Source organism: Rhipicephalus sanguineus, chromosome 1 (genome assembly GCF_013339695.2).
Source record: "Rhipicephalus sanguineus isolate Rsan-2018 chromosome 1, BIME_Rsan_1.4, whole genome shotgun sequence".
NCBI lineage: Eukaryota > Metazoa > Arthropoda > Arachnida > Ixodida > Ixodidae > Rhipicephalus > Rhipicephalus sanguineus.
This window is the reverse complement of record NC_051176.1, coordinates 95,251,525-95,265,201: the sequence shown is the minus strand read 5'-3', so window position 1 is coordinate 95,265,201 and position 13,677 is coordinate 95,251,525. Positions and strand designations below refer to the sequence as shown.

The following is a 13,677-nucleotide window of genomic DNA, read 5'->3' as shown; positions in this document are numbered from 1 at the left end:
TGTAACTGGTTGCTTTTGAATATGAATTTATTTTTGGACATATTCCGCCATTTTCACTGCGCATATAATTTATTTCTCTCGACGAAAATTGCTCATAAATTAAGCGAAGCGAAGCGTGTCGGCATTTATACATGTGCCGTCGAATATTCCAGCTTTATCGCTGGCTGTCGCGCAAGCTCTAGAATAAGCTCGAGTGTTCGCGTCTTGCACGCAATCTTAACAAAACGATCTACAACAATCGCGAAGCTTCTCGAACAGTGAGGCGCAGTTTGCGCTGAGCGTTGCTGACAGTATTTGTGCGCGAAAACCGAACGGAGCAAAAGTGATAATAAGAAACGCACGTGGCAATATGCACGCACCCCCGATTAGGCGGCACTGCGAAACCGAAAGCATGAATTTGGCTCTCGAGCGGCAAACCGCAAGAGCGTATCTATCTCTAATCCTAAGGGTGCGGACTGTACTACACTGCAAAAAATCTGGCCCCTAAACACGGACAAAGCTGAAGGTATAGCGGTGCCGAGCACTTTTCCGCGATCCGAATTAAACGATTTCTCTAAAAAGGAGTCTTCTTACGAAGTGCTTTCGTTACCACAGATAAAACAAAGCACTCCGTCACTTTGTTTGAATGAGAGCACTGTTCCGTGACCAGAATAAAACAATTTCCTTCAAAGAAGGTCTTCTTACGTGCCTCCTACGTTAAGATACTAAAGAATGGTCTGCCCGTACTGTCCAATATAATACGGCACATTTGCCTTAATGCAAAATAACTGTTTTGTACCACAACTGCACCATAAAATCCCATAGAAGCTTTGCCACCTATGCAGGTGGCAGTCTCGGTATACGCTGGCAACAAGTGAGCGGAGGTCGACCAGTCCACTAGCCACATACGTCCACGTACACGTTCGGTATGGGTCTGTGGTTGTTGTTTCAAGCAGATGCTTCATGACGCATGAACCATAATTCCAATAGTTTTCCTCCACCTTCGTTCCTGAGCCAGCATCGTCGCATTGTTAAGGTCGAAGCTATAACCTGTCGTCTTGCAGTATTCAACAAGCTGTCTTAAAATGCGCTCCATGGGTGGCTTTAGCAACATTCCCACTTTGTGTTCTTTGAACGTCTTTGGCATTTTCCTGCCCAATTCGCCGATGTAAGTGGTGTCATGAACCCCACAACGTACTCTGTAGAATACCCTGCTCTAATCATCCGCAGGTGTGCGGTCTTTGGGCTTTGTGAACACATGTCCTAAGGACAAGGTATACACAAACACCGCCGAAGATTAGAGCGGGATCATCTACGAAGTACAATGTGGGGATTGCGACACAACTTGCATAGGACGAAATGGGTTGAAGAAGGTAATCGAAGGTTAAAGAACACAAAGAGGATGTTGCGAAAACCACCCATGCAACATGTTCTAAGACGGAGCTTGTTGAACGCTGCTGAATGACAAGGCATAACTTTGACCTAATCAATTCGACGATGCTACCTCGTGTACAAAGGTCGGAGGAAAAGAAAAATCTTGGAATCATGGTTCATTCATCACGGCGCATTGGCTTGCAACAACAACAGCAGCCCTCTACGAGATGTTTACAAGGAAATGTGCGACTAATGGACTGGTCAAACTCCGCTTATATTTGGCAGCGTATACTGAGAATGTCGCCTGCATAGGTGGCAAAACTTTCATGTCATTTTGTTAATAATTGTTGTGTTAAGTCAAAGTAAACATTTTACAATCAAGCTACACATCCCGAGCTGGTAGATGTGGGGGTAGCATGCCATGTGTAGATGCACTGTACTGTGTGAACTTGCTGATGACGGAAGCATACCTGCTGCTTCATGCCAAATAAACAGTGAAGTACACTACTACATGCTTCTTTAAATGCCACTTTGGCAGATGTATTCAGGAACATATTTGTCAAAAGTGTTGCAAGCCTGCTTATGAAACTGTGTGCACGGCCCATGGACAGCTCCACTTCGCTCCTTTCTGTACGTCTGAAAAGGAAGTGAAAGAAAACACCTAGAGCAACAGCAATGTTCAGAATTTATACACATTTAAACATTGCCATGGTGCATGTGCACATGGCCTCCATTAGCATCACTGTTTCAGAAATCAAAAAAGCAGAAACGGTATTTTGCAGATATTTCTGGACTCGTTCTAATTATATGAAGAACAAGCAGCATGATTTCACGAAGACTTATTGCTATAGTACACAAGAACTCAGGGTTAAACACACTACGTTCTAACTGCAAGAGTATTTATTTACGTGCATTACCAATTCTATTCAATTATTGTCATGATGTTGAAGTAAAAGTCTTAACAGTTACAATTTTCGTACTTAATGCTGCCGAGAAAGCCGAGAGTTATGTGGGTGAAGAAATGAAGAATTGCGCATGTATAAAATGGAATCGGCTCGCACAAGACGAGGCAAATTGTAGACCACTGCGAAGGGCTACTGCTGCAGTGCACATATAATAAGGCTGAAGATGACAAAGATTAAAGCGTAAACGTAAAGGATGAGAATTAAATTGAGAAGCAAGGCTTGCTGTCAATAGCTCTTGAATTCTATCAGAAAACATGACAGTTGTATATCCTGTACATCTTAACGCGACAAAAGTTGAGCTGAAGATGGCGGCTTGAATAAATGTCAAACCATTGAACAAAGCGTGTTGTTGGAGCCAATGTTTCAACAAATTGATGTGTCTAAGTTGTTGCAGCAACCTTGATGCAATTCGTTGCCCCTCTAAAGAGGAGTCCTCTTGTTGAATCACTAGCTCCAACAACATTCGTTGTTCAACAATTATTTCATGAGCTGCACATCTCGTTACATTCATTACAAACCTCTACTGTACCAAATGCTACTATGGCAATGATAGTGGGTGCAATACTTAAGCTGCAGTGTCATAAGCAGGTGACCGGCTATTCAACTCTTTAAATATACCAGATCCATAAAGACTGCAAACCATGAGGCAAGCACAACACAAAGAACAAGCGTAAGGAAATTGAAAGAGGTTAACTTTAATAAACGAGGTATGGAATTAGTCATCCCCATTTTAAGTATAAAAGGTGGTTTTTTAACGAACTCCTTTGCTGTTGAAAAAGATCATGCTGCTAAAAAGATCATACCTGTAGTCAAGTGCTAATTTCCAGGACGAAATTTCGTGATGCTGAGAGCATGCATTAAACTTCATGCACGATAAGCGTTAGATGCAATGTCAGAGAGGTGGAGATGATTTAATGGATAGCAAATACTAAAAATGAAAAGCTCTGAGTAACTATCGCAAGAATAAGGACGAAGTAAGGAGGGAAGCATATGATAAGCTAGTGCAATGTCTGAAGCGAGTTAATCTTGTCTTAGAATATGCAGTCATAAAGTGAGATCCAGTAAGTAGGCGTCACATGCACTGATTGTGAGAGAGATATGGAAATGACGGACCACCTTTTAAATAAATGTAAAAATGTCCACCCATGTACGTGTTGGGAACTAGCTCTCATGAAGCCCTAGGCTTAGAGAAAGCTTGATAAAGATGAACACATCCACAAGAGAAATCAGTAAAAGACAGATGGAGGATTGGTAGTGGAAAAGCAGCGAGAGCAGCCAAAAACAAACTTGCAGGGTCTTTTGTACAATGCCGAAAAATAAGCTACCTATTATAAGTTTTTTTAAGGAAAGAAATTTAATTCAGGTAGGAAAGGCATTAAGCCAATTCAAAAATTGAGCTTGGCCACTTGCATGTCAATGCTTCGCTTTAAAGGGAACACACATAGCATCCATCCATCTACAGATGTGAAACTGCGTCATGCAAGATAACTTATACAAAGTTATTGCTTTGAGCAATTAGAGCAAAATATTTCAGGACAGCACCTAACTGGGCTGGTTAGTACATGATTACAACGGGAACAAACAGCGCTGGGCACGGGACGGAAAAAAAAGGTAGACGAAGGCGACAGCACCCTCGTCTATTGTTCTTTCTTCGTCCCGTGTCCAGCGCTGTTTGTTCCCGTTTTAATGCAGAATATTTCTTTCTTTAATCTGAAGGTGGCAGTGTTTCATGGCTAAAATAGTTTACTAATTTGCATTTCAAGTTACATTTTTTCAGCCATAAGGAAACACTGCAAAATGCTGAAGTTCTAATGTTAACATTTATCAGAAGAAAGACTAATTCTTTCGTATGGAATACCGAAGGTTGATTTCCAAAGTTCATTGCCTTTGTATTTTGTGCTGTTCCCTTATGATTTTCCTTAAGACGGTTGTATAGATGTTCTTGGTTTATCTTGTGTTTTGTATATGTTATGCTCCTGTTTTTGCTTAGCAAGATCATTTTATGTGTAACTTATCACTGTAGCCCACTTTGCAATACTGCTTACTGGTGTCAGCAGTATTGTCAAGTAATAAATAAATAAGTAAATAGATATCCACTTTGTCATAAAACTACTATAAAAACAAAATAATCAGAAACGTTCCACCCAAACTGTAACAGTCGGAAAAAATAGCTTTTGACCCATATTGCAGCTTAGCTTTTGCTATGTAGCATTCCAAACAGAAATGTCGCCAAGACATTATTGTGTGGTATACTTTGCTGGCAATTTATATTCCATTAAAAAAAAATATATACTGCTTGGTCGTAAGCAAGGAAAAATTTACTGAAGTGATTCCTGCACAGAGTCTCGTTCCTTGACCTTCGCTGCACAGCACATTGGCACAGGATTCACGCGGGTGCCCCTGTGCTCATATAGTGCAAGTCTAAATGTTGCAGATTTAAGCAATACTTCTGTCTGAAATACCATGCAAGAACAATGATGTGCTGTGCAGTGAAGGCAAAGCTCCAAGAAACTTCCCACAGCCTTGTTATTTTTCATTTGAAAAAATTATTTTTCGCTTGAAGATAATATTACACCTTAAAAACTTTGTCTAAATTATCGCACGAGGAAAGCACACTATGATGTGTAGGCAACATTTTAGCTGGGATTGCTACACAGTGAAAGAGAGCCCGCAATATGGGTTCAAACACTACTTCTTCCAAGTGCCAATTTGAAGACATTTTTGCTTCTTTTTGCCAGCAGCATTTTCAACCCTTGGTATATGCACTGAACGCATACTGTGAATATATTTCACATGAAACATTCAGTCTTTTTTACAATATACTTAAAAATGGTGCATTTTGCAATGTTTCCTCACGACTGCAAAGAGCATAAATTGAAATCAAAATAAATTCGACTATCATAGTCATGAAAGATTGGTGACTATGTTAAAGAAACAAATGCTTGTAGTAATAGCTCGACGCAATAACCATGTGTCAATTAATTTGCCTGACACAGCTTCATTTCTGCATGCGAAGTTTGAAAGGTCTTTGCTGCATCATGCAATTCTTTCCCTGAAAATAACGCTTGGATGACTACTTCCCACACTGAAACATAACAGCACCAGTTTTACAAAATATTGGAAATGGTCAAAAAATGACCTGGCACACTGGCGTGAAATGACCCAAATAGGTACTAAAATAAAACAGTGTGCACTGTCAGACACTAAAATGAAGCACTAATCTGCTTGTATTGCTAAATTACTTCAAAACCCTGCTCTGAATAACTGCCCACAAGAAGTTGATTGCGAAAAATTTACTTTAACCTCTGACCTATTTTTATCTATCTCTAGTATAATGACTCCTAACCTTCGGCACACACACAAAGGCACAAAGCATTTCATATGGTTCAATGCCTTCGAACAGTGCGGAAGGTCATATGTTAAGAAATAGCGTAAAATCTGGACTAATTTTAACCAGCTATGTTTTTATAACATGCAAACATCGAGAAATACACAATAATTTAGTAACTCGCCCCCTCTAAAAGTGTTGCTGTCACAGCTCCAAATTCCATTCACGAGCTATACTGGCTAAAATATTAAAACACAGCTGAATTTCCATCACAATGGTGGATGCACACAAGTCTACAATAATTTAGTAACTCACCCCCTATAAAAGTGTTGCTGTCACAGCTCCAAATTCCATTCACGAGCTATACTGGCTAAAATATTAAAACACAGCTGCATTTCCATCTCAATGGTGGATGCACACAAGTCTACACGAACAGGCATGCACTTTAGATTGACTTCACAAGCCAGATATCCGGTAATCCTGCCGTTGGAGAACGTTACCAAGTGTATGAGCTAGACTACTACATAAGCTAAAATGGATGCTTGTGTGTGTTGGTATGACAGAGCGTAAACAAAGCAGTGCAGAAGACTGAGCACACGAGCACAGCACTGTTTGTGTCTTCCTTTTTCTTGTGCTCCGTCTATTGCGTTTTTTACACTAATGCATTAATTGTGGAAACAACTAGCTGCCGCAATTTGGTCATCTAGGTCGAACTTTTTGGGCCTTGTACCAGACTAAAGAGCTCTGTTGTGAAAGCAACAGGGTGTAACAATATTGCACTACAAATCAGGGAATACAAAGCATCGATAAGAATGTTCAGCCAAAATAAAAGGCTTCAGCAAAATGTTTAAGACACATACTCACAGGTTAATGCTCATTCACAGCTTCTACGGCAGCCCCATGATTTCTGTGCGTCCATCTGTGCGTGCCTTCCTTCCGCCTTTGGGCAAGTTCGTGTAGAATGTCTGCCAGGAAAACAAAAACATCAGAAACAAGTCGACTTTTTTTTAGCATGCCTCACATAACCCAAATGAACTTTTCTCTCCCCATGAGGTAGCTGTTTAGAAAGCATCCAAACAGCCTCTGCTTTGTCTATGTATAGCTCATAACCAATAGGTAGCATCCAACACGACACCTGGTCATTGTCAAAGCATACGAGACAAGAAACTGAGACAAGTATAAGCAAAGAGCAAACGGCTATATTTCGCCATTATATTGTTTCCTAATCCAGCCCGATGCATTCATCGCTTAAATTTAATTTACACTGCTATATTGGTGTTCGCCCTAAACTTACTTTCCAAATAACTCACTAGATAACCTATTTCTCTTACGCACTATATGAATACATGTTAAAAAGATGGGGCATGCAAACATGGACACAAGAGAGTCAAGACACCTAAAACGCTGAGATCACTAACTGGAGGCTCATCACCTAATCTACCTTTACATTGTTGAGAGCGTAAATGCACGCCAAAATTCGATGAATGCAGTTTTGTACAAGCACATGAATGAAGAAATGCGTCCAATTGTCGAGGCCTGGCATATCGATAATGGCAGTGCACAAGAGAGCCAACCGTCGATTAACTAGCATAAAGAAGAAATCAAATGATTGAGCAGTTATCTCTCACGTAGACTATCGCGCGTGCCAGATTGATAGGTATCGCCTCTTGCCTGGGCATGCACAGATAAGTTTCTGTGTCTACTTTATTTTGTGCCACTGTCCACCTTTCCAGTTGGCATTAGTGGTGTCTTGGTTCCTCTTTTGTGTCCATGTTTGCATGCCCTGCCTTTTTAACATGAATACCTACCAACCAGCTCAGCTGTCTGTTATACTAAATATGTATACAATCTAGAATTACCACTCTGTCCACTTGCTGATGTAATAATAACAATGGGTTCTGTATGTAAACGTGAAATTAAAAGCACAGGAACCTCTAGGATTTGCACCTCCACCGAAAGTGCAACCACTCCATCAAGGATCGAACCCGCACAGTTCAGATCAGCAGCTGACCATTATAACCACTGTATTGCAGCGGGGGATGTTCACTTGGTAATGTAGGTTAATGTTAAGGATTATGGAAAGAGCTGTAGGTTGAAGAAAGACATGCAATTAAGCAAGGAGCTGCAGACATTATGCAGTTTAGATATTTCTGTAATCCAAAGGGCTGGTGCTCAGGGCATGCACCTAAAGAACTCCTGTTCAGCGTCTCTTTTCGAACCAAAGCTTAGCAGAATTGATGTTTCTGTCTAGATATGCCCCTGAAAACCACAGTTAAATAGCTGCAAAGTAAACACTAGAAGACAGAAAAAATCCATCACTTGTATGATATTAAACACATCAAGATGCAAATACACCAAACACCCTGGACTGTGAAACGCATTGATTGAAAAGATATCAGTTAAACAAAGCAGCATAGCAATGAACTTCCATGTAGCTGCCACACGGCAAAAAGCAGGTGGCTCTGGTGCCATGAAAAATCTATAATAACACTTGTTGAATATAGCAGGATGTTTTGTATGATAAATGTATAAATTACCACTCACAGAAGCTGACATGCTATTTTAAAAATCAGCATTGCAAAAAATAAAGCAAGAAAACCACGTGACGTGTGAATTTACCATTCATAATTTAAGGCTAAAGGGCCCCTAAACAACCCCGGAGTCTAAAATTTGTGACAACTGCACGCTTGCACAACGTGAACATGTTGTCACATGAATTTTTTCATTAAGTGGTGTAATAATGAAGCCACAGGGGATAGAACGAACATTCCAGCTGGTTTCAGTTTCTCGCTCAGCCTGACCGTCCTGAAGAGGGGCTTCCTCGATGTGCCACTGTGCCAGAGCGGTGCGGTGAGGAAGCACAGTAAAAGCACTGGCGAGATAAACCAATTCGCAACTCTTGTGACAACCACAGATACTGCATCATCACAAAGCCAAAATGCCGTTTCGTATTGCAGAGGACTATTCAACAGTCAGCGTTACTTAATGTTGCTCATAGGCAACATTAAGTAACGCTGTTGCTCATAGTGGTGTAATGTTGCTCATAGGCAACATTACACCACTTCGCTAGCAAAGAGGACTGGTAAAGCGCTGAAGAGGAGGTGCGGTTATTGTTTTTAGAAGTGGAGTGTCTGACATTCGGACAATGTGATTCCTGTGGCCCTCTGTACGAATTAGCGAGCTTGTTTGGGAGGTGTAAAAAAAAGAAGTCGGAGCTTGCTGACTGGCCCTTTAAGAGAATGTAAATATACACTAGAAGGAAGTACACTTCTAGACATATTACTATAAGCTATAAAAAACAGGCAATTAACATGCTCAATCCATGCAGCATAGGGATGTCTCACACCTTTGCAAGAACTTTACTATGGTGGCTGCATGTTTGTGTAGGCCAGAAGCAGCAGGCACGTGGCTTCCATGAATTTGACCCGTTCGTTGAAGGGAAACTGCTGCTCACATCCTTGTAGCACTGCTTTTTGAAGATGCTTCCTGCGATAACAAAATGACCACAACACAATTATGGTCTGCAAATATCCACAGATGACCTACATTGCTGCCCTTTCTCATTAAATTCAGCTCTAGACTAAACACTGCTATAGCGGCATCCTCCTACATTACAGGGCATCATACTGCTTTCCTTGGTCTGGTTTTTAGTTCAATAATTGTTTTCACCCATAACAGAATGTAGCACTAGTAAAGATTCGGTTGGGGAGGGTGCAGTCGTAAAGTGTGTATGCAAAGTAAGAATATGAAAAAAAAAACAATGGCATAATTTCACATGAGATATAACAATTATCATAATTCATGTAATGTCAGACACCAAGAAGTGTTTAATTGAGCAAGTTTTGACCTTAAGCTATCACAAAACAATGCCCTTTATGGAAAGTGGGATTTGCAGAGTGAACTCTGATGATGAAATTGGCTGCCTTTACTGGCTCTGTAGCTGCAAGTGCATTGCTAAAGCCGCTTGAATGCACTTAACAAGCCTGTGTAATGATATTGACAAATGTACAGAGAAGACAAACTCATTCGTTCTCACTTAGCTGCCATCACAGCAATACGTTGCTTCGTGTCAGGTTTCCTGGTATGCAGAATGCACGAACTTGGTGGCCGTGCCATACCACAATAAACATGATCGACATCCGCTCCAACTGCGTAGCTGGAAAGTGCTAAATTACACAATCAGCTGTACCATGCACACATAATGTAAATTCTAGCAGTGGCAACATTTCGCACCTCATAATAGCCTATGGGCATTGTACTCGTTGATGCTGCCAGCTGCATTCCCTGTTTTCATTTCTAGCATGCATAGCACATGCACACAAAGCACCCAATAACTGTGGGAAGCAGAGTAGATCGTCCGAGGTAATCAATAAAATTGATTGACAGGAATTCCACACATCACTCAAGCCTGTTGTTTAGCATAAGTGATGAGAATGTGCAGCCAAATGTACACAGCAAATTCAGTATTGGCCTTGAAGAATTGCAAGATAGGTTGAAGCTTTCCAGAAACAAATCGTATGCAGTAAAGTCTGTCCCAGATACTGAAATCATGAAGTTATAAATTTTAAAGTGGGCCGCTATATTCTTCAAGCACCATGCATTGCATTTATGAAAACGCTAACACCCCTGTACAACAATGCGTGCTGCAAGAAGTCATAAACCTTAATATTTTTGGCACAATGCCATTTCCCAGTACCACGTTTTACAGAAAGGCAACATTTTCCTTTGCAAAACTAAGCCATGTTCCCAGGCAAAATGCACTGTCCATGGTGACAAACATGAAGTACGCTCTTCTATACAGCTTAGCTGGTTTACTGGAACTAAAAGCTACGGTAACGCTGTCTTAATTGAACTGGCTAGCAAGAGCCTTCTCGCTGCTGTTTATGTGAAGTAATTTCACCTTGGTGGAACGTCACAAGAGTAAGTGGCACATAATAATGAGTGCGAAAACACAGTAACAGGTTGTGCAACGGCTACCAGGTATGCCCATTCGTGGAAACTGTGGGCTCTTCCCCTAAATGAACCAGTTGGAAATAACCCTTTTGCATGAATAAACTTAAGTTGGTTGCTGGCATACATAACACTGTTACTCTGCATTTCCATCTCATTTATCTAGCGCTCATTGTTTCCCTTCGACATGACTAGCTCAAAACAAGATTCTTCTTCATTAAATGGAACTTTGTACATTACCTTTACGTTGGCTACAGATGCTTATTTCTTATGCCTGAATAAGCACCTCCTATAGCATACTTGCCTCAGCCACCTTCTGGACTGCATGGTCAGGACTCCACTGTTTGTCGAGGCACTGCTGTTTGCTACCTGCAGTACGTTGCAAAAAACTTCAGCATTAAAAAAAAAAAAAAAGGTTAAGAAAAGCCGAACCAGGTGTGCCAGCAGCACCTTGCCCTTTGAGGAGGGAGGAAGAGCTCTGACAAATGGCTAATTAAAGACAAGCGTTGTTCTTCACAAGCTATTATTATGCGATGAGAGGTGGGACTTCAATACACGGACGCACATATAGTGCCATAAGCAATTGAAAATTCAGCTGAAAGTACGGCTTGTCAGATTAGGTCAACGTGCATAAAGGATAAAAATGGGGCAAACCAACTGAACAAAATACAATGTCATGCTGCAGAAATTGCATTTTTAGCAAATCTATGTTATCTATTGCTTGAAAGATGATAAGCAATGTCCAAGAATGCTAACCTAACGCTTTTGAGGGTCACGTTACATAATGACAAATAAAATGCACGCCTAAAGAAAACATCCCTAAATACACTATATTTCTCCCACTGTACCGATTCACGATTCACACGGTGGCTGATGATTATTCCTTCAGAGCTCGTGCGAACGAAATGGATGTTGAAGCTTCGGTTTCACGGCGTTACTCCAAGTAATTTGTCGAGAGACATGCATAAAACGCATGACAATGGTGAGCCTGACAAAAATGTTGTCTCCTTTCAGCAAATATTAGCGTAGAGCAGTGCGTGCAAGCGAGCTAATTACCAAAACTTTATAACACTACCGACTACGTTCTTGACAAATGTCATGCGCGAGCAGAATCCTCACAACTACAACCGCATACACTACCAACACGTTATGCGATTTTCTTCGGCGACAAGGCGTACTACAATAACAATAACTCATAATGTACGAAGCGTAACGTTCACTTACCTCTGGCAATAAAAAATACGCTGGCAGCGTACACTGCTAGATGACCGCCGGTTTCCAATGGTGCGCCAAGCGAGGAATCGCCGAGCTACCGGCCGTCCCCGAGCGTCAAAGCATTTTCCAGGGCGACAGAACGCGTCGTCGACAAAGGATTGCGGCGCTGCTACTCACTGACGTGCGGAAACATTTGAAGGTGTTCTTCAAAACTATGAATCGCGTCCGTCGGTCACACCGAACAAAGCAGTCGCAGAGATTCAAGTCGCACGGTCGGCATCTGGTGACTATTTGCCTGGTACCGCGTATAGTTGCGCTTACGTCAGTAACCACGAAATACAACACACAATACACACAATGCGAGGCAGCGCGTTAAAAGTCGACCGCACAAACAGAACTCGGCACGACGATCACACGACGAACGCAGAACTATACGGGCTCTAGGAAGGTCTCCTTAGTGTCGTGAGCGCGCCTGCCAGGTGGAAAGATTGCGCGATCCAGCGTGCAGACGGCGCTGCCGCTCGCTGGCGTGCTTTCGCGCGTGTGAGCCTGCGCTCTGTGGAGTTTCCCGTTGAAGCCAAGCTTTTTGTTGCGGTATAAGCTCGTCGTGTAGGCCACACATGGCGCTGATAAATTGTAAAACGAAGAAAAGAAAACTCTGGAGACTATGCGGGCAGATTAGCTTCTTCTGAACGGCACATGCTGGCGTAGAGAACAAACATATAGGAAATTCGGGGTTTCCGTTCTAGTTGATTAACATTCTTTTTCACGCAGTAATGTTTGAGTACAATGATTGAAATATTCATTGACAATTATAGCGGTTACATCAAGAACAAAAATAAAATGAACAGACGCAAAGACAGATATTTTCGCGCAGAATGTAAACAGTGAAAGGAAAAGATAGGTGCATATAAAAAAGAAAAATAATTAATTAAAAGTAAGAATCAGCGAACAGTCAAATGAAATTTATGTACACATGAGGGACCTCCCTTGATGTTTCACGCCCACTCTTGCAGGCATACTGGATCCGTAGAAGCTCTGAATGAGAATCGATGCCTTTTCATTGCACGAGTTCTTTTGCATAACGTCATGGAACAGGTTGTCTTTTTTCTTTTTAGGCATGTTGCGTTGGAGAGGCTAGAAAGATTTGCAGTCGCACGCGAGCATGCACGAACCTCTCAAGACGCAGCTCGGAATGAAATTGCAACAACCACGAAAATTCCAGGGTCGGATCTAAGAGGAACAGGGTACCGGTGCCCTTACCCCCTCCCCCCTTTAATTTTCGACGACCGTAGCGGCAGCCGCTACGGGTCGCTGCGAGCGCCTGCACCCTAAAGCTTTACCGCACCCTAGAGTTACTGTAAATGTTACTTTTATGTGGCGGAGTTGCTCATCTGTTTTCAAAACGCCGCTAGCAATCGTGCACTGCAGAGAAGCTGATGCGCAGGCCGCCGCCGCTGCAGCGAACCGGTTTGTACTCCCGTGCCACAGTCCCGAAAGGAGGCTTTCATAAAGGGACGCTTTTCACCAATACGAAGCAGCGCCGCATGTTCCTTGTGTCCTTGTCTATTAGGCACCGTGGAACGCCGCACAGAAGCCTTCGCGGTAGGGATGTCCGAAAAGCAAATTTATTTTAGGTTCGAAGCGAACAGTGATTACCTCGAATAATTTTGAATCGAATAGTTCGAATAGTATGCATCACACATTATATAAAAAAATTAGCATAAATATTGTCGAGGCCCAACTAACCTGCACAGCGTTTTTTTTTTAAATTGGAACGAGGCATGTGCGACTGTCATTCTTTTGCTGCAAGTAAACGCTACTAAACTAAGCGCTACGCTACTAAACGCTACGTTTAGTGGCGTT

General features: G+C 41.9%; 1 long non-coding RNA gene across 1 annotated transcript; it reads right to left on the bottom strand.

Moving 5' to 3' along the window:
* Window positions 1-1,350: 1,350 nt before the first annotated feature.
* LOC125758285 (uncharacterized) lies at window positions 1,351-12,223 on the bottom strand. Its single transcript, XR_007415987.1, has 4 exons — window positions 11,821-12,223; window positions 8,993-10,965; window positions 6,511-6,611; window positions 1,351-1,989 (listed from the first exon to the last, which is right to left on the bottom strand). It is a non-coding gene; the product is annotated as an uncharacterized LOC125758285 (long non-coding RNA).
* Window positions 12,224-13,677: the final 1,454 nt, after the last annotated feature.